This window comes from Mastomys coucha, unplaced genomic scaffold (assembly GCF_008632895.1).
Source record: "Mastomys coucha isolate ucsf_1 unplaced genomic scaffold, UCSF_Mcou_1 pScaffold20, whole genome shotgun sequence".
Taxonomy (NCBI): domain Eukaryota; kingdom Metazoa; phylum Chordata; class Mammalia; order Rodentia; family Muridae; genus Mastomys; species Mastomys coucha.
Window position 1 is genome coordinate 43,447,770 of NW_022196903.1, and position 6,486 is coordinate 43,454,255.

General features: G+C 41.7%; 1 protein-coding gene across 1 annotated transcript in view; it reads left to right on the top strand.

Annotated features, from left to right (window-relative positions):
- Positions 1-4,854: 4,854 nt before the first annotated feature.
- LOC116098879 (GTPase IMAP family member 7-like) overlaps positions 4,855-6,486 on the top strand; it is a 5,758-nt gene continuing 4,126 nt past the window's right edge. Inside the window, exon 1 of the mRNA XM_031381842.1 lies at positions 4,855-4,950. The gene's annotated coding sequence lies outside the window, so the exon portion shown is untranslated. The remainder of the gene's footprint in view (positions 4,951-6,486) is intronic.

Below are 6,486 nucleotides of genomic sequence, written 5' to 3' on the forward strand. Positions count from 1 at the left end.
TCCAACAACTTTATTGCCATGTCCAAAGCATTTGTACCACTAATAGAGAGCCTGTGTGTCCTCAGATGCTCTCCTGCACATAATAGGAGTTTTAAAAGAGCACAAAAGGACACAATTTTGTATCTGAGCTGCCCTAAAGATCCTGCCTCTCAGGGCTTGTATGTCATGGAATAGCACTTAGGACAAAAGGCTGACCATCTCTGTCTCACAGATGCACAACTCACATGGAAATGTGTCCTAACTAGTTTGCAAGTCTCAGAGGGAATACAGTTGACATGGAACACCCAACCCACATATTATGTTAGGGCTAACACAATTGTCACCTGACCTAGGCAACAGAGCCCAGGTGTTCAGTCAAGTAACAGATTAGGTGCTCTTGTGAGTATTGGTTAGCTATAGTTGATGTTGGTTTTCTTTTTAAAAGAAAATATAATTATTTTTACTAACTCTTTGAGAATTTCATACATGAACACAAATGTTTGATTATACTTATCCCCCACACCTCCAAGTCTAACCGTTATCTCTTCCCAACTTCATCTCCTCCCTGTTTTTTTTTTTTTAAATAAAACTCATCAAGTCGAATTTATGCTGCCCACATATTCCTGAATGTGTGCCCTTTTATTGAAGGATGGTTGACCTACCAGGAGTCACACCCTTAAAGAAAATTGACTCTCTTTCCCCTAGAAACATATCAACTCTGTGACTGACATTTCAAGTCAATAGATTTTACACAAGTGAGATTGCCCTTTATGGTGTGACTGAGCCTTATCCAATTAGTTGAAGACCTTAATAGAGCAGACCAAAAATTTCCCCAAAGAAGTTTGGCCTCAAGATTAGCACAGCAAATCTACCTGATATGGGCAACATACAATGATAGACATGAAAATGTCATAATGAAACCCATTTGTCTGTACACCGACTAAAAATATTAATTAAAAGAGAGAAAGAGGAAACAGAAAACCCCCTTAGTTCCCAGCTTATTTAGCTTAGTCAGTGGATTTTGGACTGTGGGCAGAAGTACCCTCCCCTCCCTGGCTTAGATCTCTACCCTGCTGGCCTGTCCTCTGCATTTTGACCTTTTGAACTCCTGCAGTTGAGTCAAATGGCTCCTTAAATACTATCTGTCTGTCTGTCTATCTGTTTATCTATCTATCAATCATATCAATCATCTATTATCTATCCTCTATCATCTATTATCTATCTTCTATCAATCTATTATCCATCATCTACTTATCAGTCATTTTTTCTTTCTTTTTTCTTTCTTTCTCTCTCTCTTTCTTTCTTTCTTTCTTTCTTTCTCTCTCAATACAGATAAAGGTAAAATACAGACACAGTTGCCCTTTGGTCTCTGTGGAGATTTCTAGTAATGTTAAATTCTATTATACAAACTGGCCTTTTATTTCCATGTAATCTCCAAACAGCCTCCATGTACTGGAGTCATCCATAAATAACTCTCAGTATCAGTGCAGTGACTATGTTAATAGTTGCCACACTGTGTTATCTAGAGAATAACTGGGAGAAACAATTACCGTACATGCTCAGTACAGATTAACCCTTGGAAGCTTGACCACATTTTTGTCTGCAGTTGACTGAATCCACAGATGTGGAACCCATGGACACACTGGGCATTCCATTCAGTACAGAAGAGGTATAGATCTAGGAGCATAGAAAACATATAGTCAGAACATATAGATATGGATAGATGTAAAAACAATATTGTTTCTCTTCATACTATATTCCACAGACACACAGAAGCCTAGAGGTGCTGAGCTGGGCCCAGCTCACTCAGCTAAAACCCAACCGAACCAGACAGCAGTGCAACAACTCAGGACTGAGCCCAAGGTTTGGAAGCAGTTTATGACCTGACACTGTGTGGCAAACAGTAGCAAACACCATCAATTGTTTTCAGTGGTTTTTATATGAGTGTATGGATTTGGCCAGATGCTGTCAACATTAGAAGATAATCAAAATTTCTAGTTCTCTATATATTCTAAATATGAATCCCTGTCTGATGTGTAATTCAAACTTATTTTCCATTCTACATGTAGCCTCTTAATGCTTTCAATTGCTTCTCTTGCTCATAAAGACTACATATTTTCTGTAATCCCATCGGTCAATCCCTGGGGTCATGCCTTGTGCATTTGGAGTCCTTATCCGAATGTTCCTGCCTATAAGAACATTTTGAAGAATTTCCCCTGCGCTTTCTCCTACAGTTTCAAAGCTTCTGGTCTATCACTGTGTTTGATCTATTTTGTAATGTTTTATGGGGTGAGAGTTAAGGATCATACTTTGTTCTTCGGTGTGGGAATGTGTAGTTTCATATCACTGTTTGCTGAAGAAGCTTTTTGGTAATGTATGTTTTTGACAAGTTTTCAAAATATTATCTATGCAGTTTATTCCTAGGTCCTCTACTACAACTCATTTGTCAACATGCCTGTTTTTGTGATGGTACATTGATGTTTTCATTACTATGACTCTGTAGCATGGTTTGAAGTCAGGTATTGTGGTTTCTACAACATTGCTCTTTTGGCTAAGAGTTGACTCTTTATCATCTTTTCTGTGTCTATATAATTCTTTCCCTTTTCCATAGTTGAGTAAAGAATGTCATTAGATTTTTTATGGAGAATATGCTTTTGTAGGTTTCTTTCCACAGTGTTGCAGCGTTTACAGTATTAGTTCTGCCAATCTATAAGTGTAAAAGTTCTTTCTCTCTATATTCTCCTCATTAATATCTTCACTGTCTTAAAGGTTTTTACTTTTCTTTATTTTTTGTTGCAAGGTTTTCATCTCTGTTCTCAGGGAGGCAGTTTATCTTGGCTGTGATTGTTCCTAGGGCTTTTTCCCCTGGCTATTTAGCAGATGAACTGTTTGCTAATAACTTTCTTACATGTTTGCTGTTACTGCAAGGAGCATTAATGAGATCTCTGTGTTGGTTTTGTGTCTTTGATGGAATTATTTCAGTTTCTTAAGCATTTTATGACTTCTCTTCATTAACAATGTAAAGAACTGCTACCAAATTGCACATCAAGAGAAGTATCTATTCATAAAAAGATCTTGATAAACATTTTATATTAAGCTGTGGTCCCATAATGCAGGCCAGCAGAAGTGAAAACAACCAAATAAACACACCAGCTTCTTTGAGTCAGCAATAACAGGCTCACTTAGGGGCACAGACACACACACACACACACACACACACACACACACAGAGAGAGAGAGAGAGAGACAGAGACAGAGACAGAGACAGAGAGACAGAGAGAGACAGAGAGAGAGACAGAGAGAGAGAGAGAGAGAGAGAGAGAGAGAGAGATATGAAAACTAAATATCAGTGCAATTCTTTAACTGAAGAGTCCTTCATTGCTAGGTAAGAATGCTATGTAGTTAAATGTTAGGGCATTTACAAATAAAATTCACTATGAGTATTCAGTCAAAAAAAAGTATAGTTTGATCATCTATTTAGATGCTTCTATGGCTTGAATATAGTTTAAATGTCTCCCAAAGGTTTATGCATGCTAGTATTTTCCTAAGTGGTAATGTTGTCCAGTTGTCTTTTCAATACAAATTTATATCCACAGATTAGTGTTTCTCTCAGCCTCAGTAACAGAAATTTCTATTTTCAGTGGCAACAGTTAATGCATAGATTCATAACTGGTCAAAGTATCAAGAATGAGTGATAATGGAATTCATGGTCCTTAATGGGACAACTATATCACCCCTTGCAAGGCTCATGGAATGAGGCAGAAAGAATATAAGAGCCAGAGGATGGTATGGCTTTTATGTACATGAATTCACTGCAGCTCTGTATTCCTGCACAAAACCTGAAGAAGGCTGGACTCATCAACATTTCATCATGGATAGGAGCAGGGCCTATGAGTCCCACCTCTGCCTAAAGAACTAATGGCGTCAAGTGGTTGCTAGAAGAGAGGGGTATCATTTTATTCAGAGGTATAGTTGTCAAAACTACAGGAAATAAGCTATACCTATGCAAGCAACTCTAATTGAACTCTGTATCACACACAGTGAGAAAACGTGAAACTGGGAGGGGGACTTAGAACTAAAAGGGTTTTATTGAGAGAAGAAATATCCTACATGATGTAGCCATGAGCGTTACCTTAGGCTATCTCAAGTACCACAGCCTGGGTAATGTTAAGCCTGGACCCTCCCCTAAAGTGAGCCCTCAGCTTTCCATCAACACAGAGAAGAGGGTTAGGCAGAACTTTCTGACCCTTCTAGGGTGAGTGCATAGGTAACAGGCTGTTCCATGGAGATACACAGGTACAAAATGGACTTAGGATGGCTTCTAGGGTCAAGACTTCTAGGAGAGTGAGGTAAACAGAAGACACAGGGATATAATGAGTGTCAAGAAGATCCAGAGAGTCAGCTCAGTTGACGCGTGGGAGCTTAGGTGGAATTCTAGCTATATCCCAAATTGGCACCAAAGGATGTGCCTTTCTATCTCCATGCTGACCAATGATTTATTAGGAGCTACCTGGGCACAGGGCTTGGCTTTTCATGATGTTACTGTTCAGCTAAGAGTGATCCTCAAGGGTGACTAGGGATGGTGGTTGCTCAGCTGAGTCCCATCAGTGGTTAGTACTCTTCTCAGCTTGGAGAGTAGAGCCACACTCCTGTCCTGCAGCAGATGATGGAGTGTCCTCAGCAACATGTGGACACTGAACGGGGTCTTCAGAGCCATCCCCATTAAACAAAAGCACTGGCTGTGATGACATCACAGCAAGTCCAAGAAGACAGGGATTTACCTAGGGCTACGCTGAAGTGTCCACCACATCAGGGCACTGTTTCCTCTGTGTTTCAAACTGAAACCACCATTCACATTGGCCCCACCCCTCTAGTTTCCGTGCTCAGTCAGGGTTTGCTGAACTGCAGTAAGACTACTGGTGCAGTCAGGTTCCTTGAGGACAGTGTGAGAGCCCATCAGTTCTGCAGAAGGTAAGCTGGGTGGGAAGCTGCAGAGCATGTGGGATATGGGATGGGATATTCTTCTCAGGAAAGAGGCTGTGTGTGACCCTAAAAGTACGGGGGCTGGAGTGGAGGATGGGAGCTCGGGAAGCAGGATGTGACCTGCGGAAGGACCAGTGTATCTGTAATTCTGGCTGTGCTTGTAGAGCTTTGCAGTCTGGGGTTTCTTCTTTCGTGGTGCTGAGGCCTCTAACAGGACCATTTTACAAGCTGGACCAGTGCTCTGCCACTGAGCTGTGGCTCCAGCCCTGTGTGGATTTCCTTCAGACCAATGGCATTGCATGGCAAAAGCCTTAATCCTGAGTGGTGCTTATACTTAGCACTACAAATAATCTATACAGAACTTGCCCTGTGCAGTCCCCAGGACCACCCTGATGGGCTGGTTGCACTGTCCCTTTTGAGATTCGAGGAAATTGAATGCCACAGGGCTTCAGAGATTCTTAAGAGTAATTGAGGCCCTGACCTATCTCTGCACCCTTCTTGAAGTACTTTCTCAGTTCATTTCTCAGTTCCAGGTTCTCTGGGTATCTCGAAGACTGTTGTGAGATGAGTGTTTCTGATTCTTGTCTCTTGAGATTGCCTTGTCAGTATGGAAAAAAGAAAAAAAAAAACCAACTGAGAGATTGGCCGTCCTCATCTGGTAGGCTTAGGCCAGGCTTGTCTCCTGCTTCCCTTCCTGGGGGAAGGGCTCTTCTCTCCCCTCCTGTTCTAGGTGGCACATCTGCTGAGATGTTCGCTGGCCTTTAGAATCATGACCTGAGGATGAGGCAGGAAGAGGTCTCTGAGGTTTCTAAGGGGCATGGTGGAGTCAGAGGGTCTTGGTCTCCAGTCCCTGCACTGGGCAGTGTGAGTACAGGGATGGGGGTAGTGTTTGGACATGTTGGAACTACAGTTTCTATACCTATCAGATTAGAAAGAAATGGATTCTCCAGCCTTGAGTCTTTATGTAAATACTCCCATGAAATATGCATTTGTGTTACTAGAGAAAATAGCACACATTTACTGAGAAGGTGAGGACCAGAGAGGAGATGACAGCAACTCCTGGCCATCAGGCTTTGTGCTTATCCTAGCCCACTGCTTGTTGTACAGCCCCCACCCCCGAGGATTGTTTTAAAGTTGATAGTAGATGTCCCACATATAGTTTTATGTGCCACTGCATCTGTCCTTTCGTGCACAAGATAAAGAGTTATTTTTATCCCACTCAGGATGCCAAGCACAGTGTCCACCTTCAATTGTACCAAACACCCACCATCAGCCCTCAGGTCTCTTGCATAAGTCACAAAGCATTCACAGCTGATTTAGTTTGAATTAGGACTCAGATCTGGGTGTGAGAATTACAGGTCATTTCATACACTTTCTAGTAAGAACTTTGGGCTTGTCATTCTCCCAGGATTCCCTGATTCCATGGAGTTGAGTAGTACTGAGAACTGCCTGCTCAGGAGAGGAAGCTATGGCTGCTAGGAGAGTGGCATTGGTTTGTGTGTGTGTGTGTGTGTGTGTGTGTGT